General features: G+C 38.3%; 1 protein-coding gene across 20 annotated transcripts in view; it reads left to right on the plus strand.

Moving 5' to 3' along the window:
• PLCB4 (phospholipase C beta 4) overlaps positions 1-13623 on the plus strand; it is a 415996-nt gene that overhangs the window by 227712 nt on the left and 174661 nt on the right. For 3 of the 20 annotated variants that reach the window (XM_053200251.1, XM_053200246.1, XM_053200250.1), the window contains one exon: positions 10129-10190. The exons of the other annotated variants lie outside the window; for them this stretch is intronic. The gene's annotated coding sequence lies outside the window, so the exon portion shown is untranslated. The remainder of the gene's footprint in view (positions 1-10128; positions 10191-13623) is intronic. 20 annotated transcript variants of the gene reach the window in all.

Consider the following 13623-nt stretch of genomic DNA (forward strand, 5'->3'; position numbering starts at 1 on the left):
GTTTCTAAGTGTGGAGGCTGTGCCTTACCACTGTCAAGTTCTGGTTAGTGTCTAGTCCAGCAGGGTTACACTGAAATAACTAACACAGTCCCTTGGAGAAGAGGCAGAAAGCTGTATTTAACCCTAGGACCCTCATTTATTCCCTTTACATTGTGTTAATGTCCCATTTAATTGTTTGCTCTCCCTCCCCAAGTCACCAACATAGAGTCAACCAACATATTGGACCACCAGATTCCTCTTTTAATTTCTTCATTGCAGCAAAGTCAGAAGAGGAATGCATTTATTTATTCTACACAAGTATATATTGAACACTAACTTCATGTCACGCATGTTTTATATGACAGATGCAGCAGAAAATAAAATATATAAAGTTTCTGCTCTGTTGGAAGGATATAACAAAATATATTAAATAATAGATATCAGATGTTGAGTATTTTATGTAGAAGAATAGAACAGGTAGAGGGAAAGAAATCCTGGTGGTGGTAGTGGGTGGTATACTATTTTGTAAATGAGAGGCATATACAAAAATATAGTGACATGCGAACAGTGATCTGCATGTAAAGAGCCAGGCAGATACTCAGAAGAGCAGTCCAAACTGAGGAACAGTATGTGCAAAGGTCCTGAGACAGAATTATGAATGGCCTCTATGAAGAACAGGAAGAAAATCCGTGTGTTTGGAGTCAAATGAGCATGGGAAAGGAATAGGAGAAGGGAGGAGAGTGGTATAGGGCTACATAATAGAGGGCCTTATAGCACAGTGCACAGACTGGCTCATATTCCGAGGAAGATGGGGAGTCATATAAGCAAAGGATACAAAACCAAAGGTTTTGAGAATTCTATGGGCTTGGGGACAGAAATGGCAAAGGGGGAAAATGTGTATTTCTATTCTATGATCTTTTTTTCTCCCTCTCATCCATCACATACCTGTGTAAAAAAATTTACTTTCAAGATAGACTGTGTGCTAGCAAATCATTAATATCTATGAAAATACATATAATGATATTTGGACATATGTTGGAAATACTGCCTTCCACCAGCAATAAATAGATTAAGGACAAATAGACTATGTAGCTTTTGCTATTAATTCTTGAGATACATTCTTTTGCTATTAATTCCTGAGATAATTCTATGGGATACATTCCTTCTAAAACTGAGTCCTATGTTAATGTATTGCCTGTATTATAATTTAGGCTCTCAAAAGGATAGTTTTTAGACTAAGTCTAGACTACTTATATAGTTTTAGTAAAACCCAACTAATTGTATGTTATAAATAAAAATAAGCGATTGTCTAACTTAAAATGGCCTTCCTGTCATATGGCTTCACATGGGATGTTGCAGAGGGGTGTAGGCATTGACTTTCTTGGTGAAAAAAACAACCCTCATGAAGATACTTTGTTTTTTGCAGACTTATTTTCTATAAAGAAAACCATCAAGCACAAAGAGTGCTTAAGTGTGGTAGGAATACTTAAAAAAATATTACAACAGTAACAATAAACATAAACAATGGACAACTTTTTAGAAGTATTTAGAAATACAGTTACAGTCAATCTCATGGAATTATTTTAACCAAGCCAAACCAGCCTTGTTATGAACATACTCATTTCTTTCCAGGGTAATTTGGTTAGAACTGAGTTACTGGTTTCATGTGACTAGCTTTGGGCTGTTGTATGCATTTTTGGTCAAAGAAAAAATTGAATTATCATTTTTACTTGCAGTGGCCCTCAGTATATAAAGCCTGATCTTTGGTCCCTTTGCACAATGTAGTCCTCCTAGTCCTAGAATTCATAGAAAATTTAGGGGTTGGCAGAGGCTAGAATGCTCTGCTAGTAGCTAACGGCTGCTAATAGAATCCATGTCTATTATGAAATAATTCCTTCAATAATATATAGGGAGCTGCATTGTTCCCAGAGCCTTCTATGTATGTCATCTCGTCTACCTTTGGGAACCCCTTCAGAATGACATGCATGACCATCTTCAGACGGGGAAATTTCTTGAAGAGTGATTTGTGGAATTCTCCTTTGGTTTCACGGTAATTGGTTGAATCCGGTCTTAAAATTAGTCTTTTCCTCTCTGAGTGCACTCTTGCCCACTAGACTGAGTCCGTGTGTCTCATGTAATTGTGAGCTCCCCTGTGTAGGTGTGTGTATTGAGGCATATCTAAAAACAGGCTGGAGTTTAGGGTTTCGAGCTTCTTCCCTCCTCCCACCCCATTTACTATGTATTTTTTTGGACACAGCTGCCTTCATTTGGATTTAATAATGAAGTAGGCTGGAAATATAAAGTAAGTAACCTATAAACATATTTGGTATGTATCTCTGCCCATAAACGGTCACACTTCAAAAAACTTTTGCAGAAGTGAGTCCTTATTTGGCATATTGGGAGGATGTTACAGCTATGAGGGAAGAGGCTGATTTAAGTTTGGAAGGTAGCATTTAGGGGAGATTCTTTGGTGTCTGGTTCTGCATCCTTAGCATCCATTTCTGCAGGCTTAAAGCCTTTGTGCTCGTTGCCTAAGAATAGCTGAGAACTATTCCATTCTTTTGACCATAAAGGGAAATGTCAGTTCTGTAGTCAATCATTTAAGCTTTGGAATATGATCTACTGCTTTGCAGAGAACTATGAAGGCACCTTGGAGTACTACATCTACTTTAAAACACAGCCACAAAATGCAGTGAGAGTCCCAAGTCTTTAAGACTACGGGAAGGAGGTCATCATGAGTCATGACTTTACAGAGAGAGGATTCAGATCGACTGTTCAAATCTATAGGAAACTAAATAGAAGGGAGGGCCTGAGGTCCAGTGAGAGGTTGTTTTCATGAGCCCTCAGCATCTGTGTATACACTTCCCATCACTAGAATCTGTATTCATGTAACCAGGAATGCTTCCATAGCATCTTCCTGGGCACAGAGCTGTGGGCCAAGTGATGTCTTCAATCTTATGCCTGGAGTCAAAAAATTACTCTACTTATGGGGCATCTGGTGAAACTGTGGGTGCTCTGTAAATTTCAGGAAGTGCTTTTCACTCACCAGGGAGCATCATCATTTTCCAATGTGTTTGTTACCAATGAATATTTTATTTAAAAAAAACCAAAAAGCAAAAAACTCTGACAGTAATTTCACACACTGCTGGAGAACAGGCTTCTGCTGTTTGATTATATCAGATAAACCTTACACCTTCCCTGAAATATAGGAGTTAAAGAACTTAAGGCAGCAGACTCACCTGACTCAGGTATAGACCTAAAAGACTTTCTCTGATTAATCATCAGGCATTCATAGATGAAAATATTAGGAGACAGAAGGGACTAGGAGGATAACTCACATTATTATTGGCACTTGAATTAGAATTTGTCTTAAAAATACCAATTTACTTTGATAAATGCTACCCAGGCCTTAACTGTGTTTGTGGCTGATTCCTTTGTGAAATGAAAGCGTCAATGCACAATGAACTGTTCTGATAAGTTGCTTCACAGGTTTAGAATATATTTAAAGCTAATCTTCAAGAACTAATATGTAATGATGCTGTTTTATTTTTATGAACCATGGTTTTATATCCCACTGTTTATCTGATTTGAAATGGTTGTAATGTTTGGAGAACGTTAATATTGAACCATGCCAAAACCTTAATAAACTTAGTCTTGAACTAATATTTCAGGCTCATGTGGGATTTCTGTATGCTAAAATAGTTTTTAATATTGCAGAAATGCAATAGTGACCTTTCCATAAAACCTTAATAAAATTACTTTGTGATATAAACTGCAGAAGAGAGGGGAACTTTCTTGAATGAGACTATGCACGATTTATCTGCATTTCGTGGTTTATCTTCTATCTCATTTCTTCAGATCCCTTGTGTTTTTCTTTCCCTTTAGCCAAACAGTGATTTGAATAATTTAAACTAGAGAACAGATACAGAATTTTCAAAGACATGTTTTCCCTTTGCACCAGTGTCATTTACCTGTTGCTGATGTACCAGTTGTCTTGATAATTCTAATAGTCTCCATGCTGTTTAAAAGAAGTAAACAAGATAGAAAATTTCACCCATAAGTTTCAGGTATTTAATATTGAAAATACAATTGGGCATCACACATAGCTGCTGCTTAGCAAAGCAGTGTGCAATGGTTTTATGACAAGTGTTGAGTAAGAATAAGCGTACCAGTTTATAAAATTAAAGTGATGGATGTTTGGCAAACAAACTGCACCTTCTCAAAATTGAAATGTTGGCCAGTATCCTGAAATTGAAATTCTTTGTTTCCCAGAGACTGGCATACGAATGACCAAAAATGACCAAAATCAGAAGCCTGTAGCTTGGGCTTTATAATATATTTTGTTCTAGTTTAGGGTGGAAAAAGTCTTAATTAAGTGTAGTCACTGTGAATCATTGTTTTCTAAACTGCTTTCTGTGGTCTTTTTGATGGCTTGGCTCTTGCAAGAGTCTTTCAAGTTCACAAGTCAAAGACAAGATGATGGCTGTTTAAGTAGAAAGTTGTGTTTTTTATTAGTTCCAAGACTATTTGCAAATACAAAATTGTACAAGCATTTCCCAGTCATTCTGTATCTGTTTATCACTTGAATTTTAACCAATATTCGTATACAGAATAACATCAGAAAGCATTTCACTGCATACTTGCAGTTGAGAGAATGCTCAGACTACTTTGGGTCAGAAGAATCTGGAAAAGGGCTGATAAGATCTAGAGATGGACTAACCCTACTTTATTTTCTGAAAAGTCACTAGAGGGCATTTATTCCCATCTCACTCAGTGCAACAATCCTTTTACAACTTCTAAGAACAGAGGGACATCTCAGTCCTTAGATGATGAGAAGTGTCTACTCTGAAACCTGAAAATTCACACTTTTCATTGTTGAATAATTTTCCTGATACTGATTTAAAGTTACATTCCTTTTTTTCAAAATATAAGTTATTGTCAAGTTGACTAACATACAGTGTATATAGTGTGCTCTTGGTTTTGGGGGTAGATTCCTGCAATTCATCGCTTACATACAACACCCAGTGCTCACCCCAACAAGTGCTCTCCTCAATGCCCATCGCCCATTTTCCCTTCTCCCCTACCACCCCCCATCAACCCTCAGTTTGTTCTCTGTATTCAAGAGTCTCTTAGGGTTTGCCTCTCTCTCTGTAACTATTTTTGCCCCTTCCCTTCCCCCATGGTCTTCTGTTAAATTTCTCAAGTTCCACATATGAATGAAAACATATGATACCTGTCTTCCTCTGACTGACTTATTTCACTTAGCATAACACTGTCCAGTTCCATCCATGTTGCTGAAAATGGCAGAATTTCATTCTTTCTCATTGCCAAGTAGTATTCCATTTTATATATAAACCACATCTTTATCCATTAATCAGTTGATGGACATTTAGGCTCTTTCCATAATTTGGCTATTGTTGAAAGCACTGCTATAAACATTGGGGTTCACGTGCCCCTATGAATCAGCACTCCTGTATCCTTTGGATAAATTCCTAGTAGTGCAATTGCTGGGTCGTAGGGTAGTTCTATTTTTAATGTTTTGAGGAACCTCCACACTGTTTTCCAGAATGGCTGCACCAGTTTGCATTCCCACCAACAGTGCAAGAGGGTTCCCGTTTCCTAAGACCACTAATCTTTGGTACATAGTTTTTCCTCTGAATGAACACAGAATATCTCTATTACTCTGTCTTCCATATGAGTGAGTTTCAATACATGCCATCTGTCAGAATGGGGATTGCATTGGTATTGGACCAGCAGTTCATGGTCATTGTTCTTTCCCAGCTCCATCAGTAGGGCTGTGGGACTCAGCCCAGTTCACCGGTTCTTGCCTTCTGTTCCCACCCAGTTATAGGAAGAGCTTAGATTGACTCTGAAATCTCTGGAAACTTCTTTTATTAATTGTTGCTTAAATGGCATGACTTCCTTCACCAACTCCTCTGTTTTGTTGATATGCTTCTTAAAATTGTGACATTGAATTTACAAAATAGTGCAAAGCAGTGGCAGGATCTGAGAGAGTTTGCTGAGATTGTTCTAGCCATTCATCGATTTCTTGTCTTTCCCAGATCCCATTAGGGTACAAACAATGACCTCTTTACCATTAGCTCATGAAGACTGTCGTTCACTGAAAGTTCAGATGGTTTTCATATAAAAAAGCCAGTGTTTAGAAGTTTTTAATACATTATTTAATAAAGAGTGTTATGTTAGTTTCAGGTGTACAATAAAGTGATTCAACAACTCCCTACATTACCTAAGTCCTCATCATGACAAGTGCACTCCTTAATCCCCATCACCTGTTTAACCCATTCCTCTACCCAACCCCCCTCTGGTGACCATCAGTTCTCTATAGTTAAGAGTCTGTTTCTTGGTATGTCTCTCTTTTTCCCTTTGCTCATTTGTTTTGTCTCTTAAATTCCACATATGAGTGAAATCATATGGTATTTGTCTTTCTTTGACTGACTTATTTTGCTTAATATTTTACTCTGTAGGTCTATCTATGTCACTGCAAAAGGCAAGATTTCATTATTTTTTATGGCTGAATAATATTCCATCTGACACACACACACACACACCCCACACATACACATATCCCACACATCTTCTTTATCCACTCATCAATAGATGGACACTTGAGCTGCATTTGGCTATTATAAATAATACTGCTATAAACATAGAGGTGCATGTATCTTTTTGAATTACTGTTTCTGTATTCTTTGAATAAATACCTATAGTGCAGTTACTGGATTGAAGGGTAGTTCTCTTTTTACCCATTTTCCACAATGGCTGCACTGGTTTGCATTTCCACCAACAGTGCATGAGGGTTCTTATTTCTCTGTATCCTTGCCAAAACCTGTTGTTTCTTATGTCGGCTTTTTTTTTTTTTTTGGTCCTGTAGGTTTGTTGTTCTTGTTGTTGTTGTTGTTTAATCAACATGAAGATCTTTGTGTTGATTACTCTTACATGGATCTTGATAGTTTGACTCATTCTCCCAAGCAATCGTTTTGTAGTAGTGAGCTCAGCTGGGACATATCAGGACATCTAAAGTGCTAGGAGTGCTGGTGGAGATGTCGTAGGAGGCAACTGAAAATGAGGAGCGGAATTCTGGGGAGGACCAAAGAACAGTGATATCGCAGGATCACCACTGGAGGGAGAATGAGAACAAACAAGGATGGAGGACAAAAGTGGGAAACCAGGATGAGTTGACTATAGGGTGATGGTAGAGGTTAAATTCTGCAGAGATTAAGAAATCTCAGGAACGAGATAAGGATACTGCATGTAAAGCCTTAAAAGTCCAGCTTCTCAAACGTCATTTTGGACAGAATATTTAACATAGATTTCATATTTTAAAATACTTACAGAGAATTGATAGTTAGGAAATGGTCATATGGAGCACAGCTTATTTTTACTATTTAAAGAAAATTGGCCATGGGAGTGTGTGACATAGATGGCCAACATATGCCTTAATGATAAGTGTTCCTGTCTTTTAAACTTCAGATGTTTTGTCCACAAAACCTGATTTAACTCATTCATGTAATGGCCATAATTGAATCCTATTTCCTTTCCCGTTTTACCTCGAGGGTTGGTTTCAATTAGGGCAGAAGAAAAATAAAAATATTTATCATGGCTTAGTCGCATTTGTGATTTTATTTGAGTAAAGCATAGGCAACCACATAAATTTTATTAAAATGCCCACCACAAATATTCCAAAATAGCGCTGTAGGCCAACTAATGTCATGGACTAAGTGGTTAGATCTTGATGTTTTGATAATACTAAGTTTTCTCTATCACATTTTAAAGACTCTAAAAACAGAGCTAAGCATTAAAGATAACAGTGATCTTTTTAAAGTGGGAATTATGAAAACATTTAAAAATAAATGCAAGAAACTTGAATTCCATTTTCTTTTAGATAACCAAAAATATCTCCTGATTTGGAAGCTGGAGTAACAAGGATCTGTGTGGAGTGAATTTGAAATGAGAAGTTGGATATTGACAGTAATATAGGCATCTCCTTTATGGAGGTAGTCCTTAGTTTTGGTTGAAGTACTTCTTATTAAAATATCTTATTAAATACAATCCCAAGAAGAGATGACTTTCCCTCATTTGGGTTGGAGGCCATATATTCAAAATGTTTTACTGAATTTAAGGAACTTTCATCATGAGGATCAAGGTCAGACAGTGAGAGTTTAAAATCAAAAGGCTTAAGTGCTAGTTCTTAACCATAATTTGAGACAATCTTAGCTTTCTGAGCTCCACTTTCCACACTCTGCATTTGAGTTATGATTTCCAACTTAGAGAGTTTGTGAACGTACTTGGTAAAATGTAACTATCACATGGATGTCCAGCGCCCTTATTTTGAGAGCTTTGTGAAGCTTGGCGGGTCAGCACGTTAGCCCCCAGCACCTGCATTCAGAGCTGAGTTGTGACAGGAGCCGCGTTCATATCTCATTACTTAAGGACGTCCTCTTCTCTTGCCTAATGAGAATGTCATTTTCCTCCTCCATGGGTCAGGCTGTTGACTTCTTCCTGGTGTCTTTGAAACTTGCCTGAAATCTTGTAGCGTTTTAAAATATGCTGGGTCAAACTTTACCCCTTAAGAAACAAAATAATTGATTGCAGACACATGGGCCCAAATGATTTTCAGCAATTTTGCTTATTAGTGTGGACACGGGGTGGGGGGGGGGAGGGGGTGGAATCCGAGGGTTTGTCTAACAAAGGGGCAGGGAATTTCATTCAAGGAGCTCCGTTTTTGCTCTTTTTCCCAGCCTGCTGATATGGCTTGAATTAGAAGTTGGAGACATTTGCTAAAATAAAATACAACATGAACCCTTGGGAATTGCTTCACATCCTACTTCTCTGACCTCTGATCTCCTTCCCATTGCCTCTGGGCTTTGTGAGAGTGAGGGATGTTTTTCAGTTTCTATATAAGCAATGGAAGCAAACACATTTTAAAATAATCCAGTAAAAGCACACATCGTATGAAAGGAACAATTATTTGAAGGCCGTTGACCTTACCAGAATTGGGCAAGCATTTGGCATCTTTAAAGTCTGCTTTGCTACTGAAGAGCTGTTCTAGAAATGTCACCGTGTCATTACCTTGTCAGTTGCTCTTCAATACACAATAGTAATACATTGTTTTTTAATCTTATTTGGAGCCATTTGAATGTGGCTTTAATTTTGGGAAATAAAATCTATTTCAGGAGGACATACAGGGCTTTTAAATAACATCTACATTTATTTGAAGCCCAAGTAATGTTTAATCAAACCAACTGGAGCTAGAAGTGTTCAGAAAAATGACTGCTTCAGCCCCTGAGACTGTTTGAGTCTCCTTACAAGGCAAGGAAATGAAGGCTCTGAGAGCTTAGGGGCTTCCTCAAGGACACGCAGCTAGTTGGGGCAGAGACGGGACCGGAATTCAGGTCATCCATGTCTGACCACCCTGCTCTTTCTAGACCCACAGGCTATACAGGTGCTATTAATTTAATATTGATTGTGGAAGTAATGAAATCTATAATTCAAGTCAGACCCAGTTTTTCAAGTGTGACCAAATTAACCAAAAATTTGGATCATACTAATTAGAAGACCTATTAGAAGACCTGTTTCAAGTGGTGTGAACGTTGGTGCTGGTGAATGGCAGTGAAACATGAAGCGTTCAATCCCTGCTGACCTATCAGACAAAGCCAAAGACAGTGTATGTTCTAATACGTACACGTAGTTTGGTTTTTTGTATTTTTTTGTTTTTCTAAGTAAACTTGACATCCAATGTGGGGCTCGAACTCACGATCCTGAGATCAAGAGTGGCATGATCTACCGACTGAGCCACCCGAGTGCCCCTGAGGAATAGTAGTTTCTATGTGCCCTCTCACAGAAACCAACACACGGTAAGTTTTCTGCCTCGTTGGAGATCATGGCTAATTATGACACCACATCTGGAAAAAAGGAAACCAAAATCCTGAAAATATGACCGTTCTCTTACAAATGAACTGAGATTAGAGATTTTTGCTTCCTTTTCCTTTCAGACTTCTTATATAAAAATTCCATAAAAAACAAAGAAGAAAGGTTTGTGGGTCTTTGAAAGAATTTGCACAAATAGAAAAAAAAATCAACCTTCTAAAACCTTAAATTCCAAGTAACTGTTTTTCTCACTATCTCTAGGAGTTTCATCTCTGTCCTTAGTTTAAGCATTTGAAGAGTGGAGATGGAACAGTTTTGAACATGTAAGTAAGGAGGTCATTGAATTTGTGTGAGATTTGAGTTTATTTGGGTTAAATCTCTTTGACCACAGGTTATTTTCAAGTCGGGTAGTACCTCTGTGTGTGTGAATATTATAAAAGCTGTTAAATTTGGATACCTTTTAGCTCAAAACCTAAGGAAACATATTTTCTCCTTTTATGGTCTGGACTCCGCTCCAATATACGCAGTCCTAGGCTTTATCCTCTTCTTCTGACTCCTGTGTAATAATAACAAAGGCTTATTTATAAATTTGCTTGGAGAACACTTAAATATCAGGAATCTTGATTAAATTTAAGAGCTCATTGTCTCTGTGTGTTTATTTTAATAGGAAAATAGTTTTTAAAATAAAGGATTTCTCAAGCCCTTGAATTGGCACCTGCTCCTAGTCCAAAGCAGTTGCCCTGTTTTTGTGAAGTCCTGTCTTGCAGTCCTCAGACTTGTCCCATACACCTGCCTGAGGCAACATTCAGATAGATTATTCAAGCAAGGATAAAATAAAAATCTTTCCTTTGAAACACTCAGATAATCAAGGCAAGGTGAAACCTCTAAAGAGAGCTTTTTTTTTTTTTTTCTCTTGACATGTATGATTCATATCGGTGATGCTTTGCCTAGTAATTATGGCAGAGCCAGTCCAAGGGCAAATGAAGGGCAAAGTATGGAGGACTGGGCATAAGAGAGAGAAGGACCTTATGAGCAGTGGGGTAGGGTTTCCTCTAAAGAGGCAAGCTCTGTGGAAAAGAAAACCACATACCCCCTGAGAACATGTCTAGGGTGCGTCCCCACCTTTGAGGACCCAGGTGCCAATCTGAGCCGTCCTCAAGCTGACCTCAGAGGTCAGAGCTTAAGGATGGGACCCAGCAGAGGTGAGGTTAGGATGTACAGTCAGCCAAGAAGTGATTCATAGGCTCAACCAGCTGCAGAACCAGGTGAAGAACGGAAACTCATTCTACAGACTGAGTTCCAATTGGGCACCAATGGGGGGTCAGGGGAAGAGCAGGGTATGAGTTGGGAACAGGAGCCTGGGAACAGAATTTCAGGATCTTGGAGAAAAGGGCAGGTGCACACAAAAATGGTACTGACATGTGCATTTGGCTAACAGGAAAAGACTTTATTGGCCTTGGCCTTGGTTGTTTTTAGGTTTGTTTGGGAGCTGTCTCCTCTACGCATCTCCTCTTGCTCACCCATTCTCTCAAAATAAACAAATAAACATAAAAAATGAGGTTCAGCCATGGAAAGGGAAGAGAAAGATGCAAAGGGCTCAGTATATTTGGGGCAATGAGTTAAGTCTCATAAATCCAGTGAAGAATGTAAGTGGCAAACTGATAATTTTTGAGTTTTTTGAAATGACCCTGCTTTTCAGTGCAGCTACAGGCATGTTTATTCTAGAATCCTCAAGTTGTGTTGTTTTGTTGTTGTTGTTCTTGGTTGTTTTCTGTTTTGTTTTTTTTTGTTTTTTTAAGTAGGCTTCACACCCAGCGTGGAGCCTAACATGGGGTTTGAACTCATGACCCTGAGATTGAGACTTGAGCTGAGATCCAGAGTTGGACACTTAACTGACTAAGCCACCCAGGCTTCCCTAGAACCCTCACGTTCCAATGTGATCTTTCTCCTCAGCAGTTTTGTTCATTGCAGCTTCTTAAAGATTGAGTTTTCTGGGTGAATCTTTATTTCCCCAATATTTTTTCTGAGTTTTTAAGAGAAATACTAGCACTTATAGTTTGTAGTTATCAGGGACCATAAAGGTTTGGGCCAGAAGAAGGAAATATTTAAAGTTATTTGGTAGGTGGCTTCACTGTCTATGTTGCAGATTAAATAAATAGCTGTAGATTAAATAAATCTACATTGTAAATTAAATAAATAGTTGAGTTTTGGGTTATGTCACCCTTTGTTTGCTTTCTTCACGTCACCTGTCACCCTGAACTGGTTTCTTGAGACTTAACCCTTAAGGATGAAGCTTGAAAGAAATGGTTGTAGAAATTACCCATTTACTTAAGGCCAGCTTGGTATCTACTCTTGATCTTGGTGGGAATGTGAGTTCCGGGACCCAGAATTTCCATATCCTTGATTTGCAAGGCCTTCTGAAGAGAAGTGTGCATTCTAGGAAAATGGACTGTCTTTATTTCTTACCTGAGCTTCATTCCCAAATGCCTAGCAGGTCTTTTTCTCAGTGAGCTAGTCTGGGCCATAGATTAAGATCAAAAGATCCTGTTTTCTCCTCTTCTCTTTCTTTACCTTTTTCCTTTTGGTGAAGACTTGATATAAGGCAGTTGTTCTCAAACTTTACCTGACATCAGAATCACCTGGCCTGCTGGACACAGCATGGATTTTTGGGCCCCACCCCAGATTTTCCAATTCAGAAGGTCTGGGTGGGGCCTGAGATTTTGCATTCTAATAAATTCCCAGACGATGTTTACTGACCGAGTACCTCACTTTGAGAACCACTGATCTAAGGCAAGTCCATGTGACCTAAGCCTTCTCTGCTCTTTTCACTATGCTCCTTCCTTAGTCCCCAAGAGACTTGAGTCCCCACCTTGGCTATCCAGATATTATCATCAGTAGTTTAAAGAGTGTTCTAGTTAAGAAGAAACTAAGCCTGAGGGAAAGGTCAATCCAAACCCCCATTCTCCTAGTTCCCTCCCTGGTGCCCCTGGACTGGAAGCACAAAACTATAGATTACTACCTTGGCTGCACAATCAAGAACACCATGAATAACATCCAAGAGAGACTGCTGTTTGTAGAATTTATGTTTGAGCTCCATCTAAACATACCTAAAGTACTTATTCTATCATATTGCCATTTTTTTTTTGTTTGTTTTCTATTCCTCAGACCTTATCAGGGCCCTTATTGTAGGAGTGAGGAGGGCTGAACTCTTTTGAAACATTGTTGCATGTGACTAATACCTGTTACTAAGGGAGAGGCCGTAAGAGTAAACTCTATACACCACCATATATTCTGTTAGTTCTGGTCTTGAAAAGAGAGATGCATTCTTTCACTTGTGAGAAAGCAAGGGGGATAAAAGCCCAGTCCTTGTTTATAAGTATTTCACATTTGCCTAATTATTTTATTTCTCGGGACTGCTATAGTTCTCGGGGCTGATTAGGTTAATTCTGTTTATCTTACATACTCAGTAGTAATAAAAAAAAAAAAAAACTTTTGCTGTTTGCTATAACCCCTTAGTCATTAAAAACAGGTACTCTATTTCAGAGGCACAAAAGAAATAAAATGCCTTTACTTCGCAGAATTTTTATAGCATGTATAAAAGATAAGTCTTGCTAAAACAGATTTGAAGTTAATATATATATTCCTTATCCCAGGTTCCTACCACTCACTACATATTTTCATATTATAGAAGGTGAGTTATTTTTCTTATCAAACAAAAATTTCTTTCTTAGAAGCCATGTCTATGATTCAACTGTA

The sequence above is a fragment of the Acinonyx jubatus genome, chromosome A3 (assembly GCF_027475565.1).
Source record: "Acinonyx jubatus isolate Ajub_Pintada_27869175 chromosome A3, VMU_Ajub_asm_v1.0, whole genome shotgun sequence".
Lineage (NCBI taxonomy): Eukaryota > Metazoa > Chordata > Mammalia > Carnivora > Felidae > Acinonyx > Acinonyx jubatus.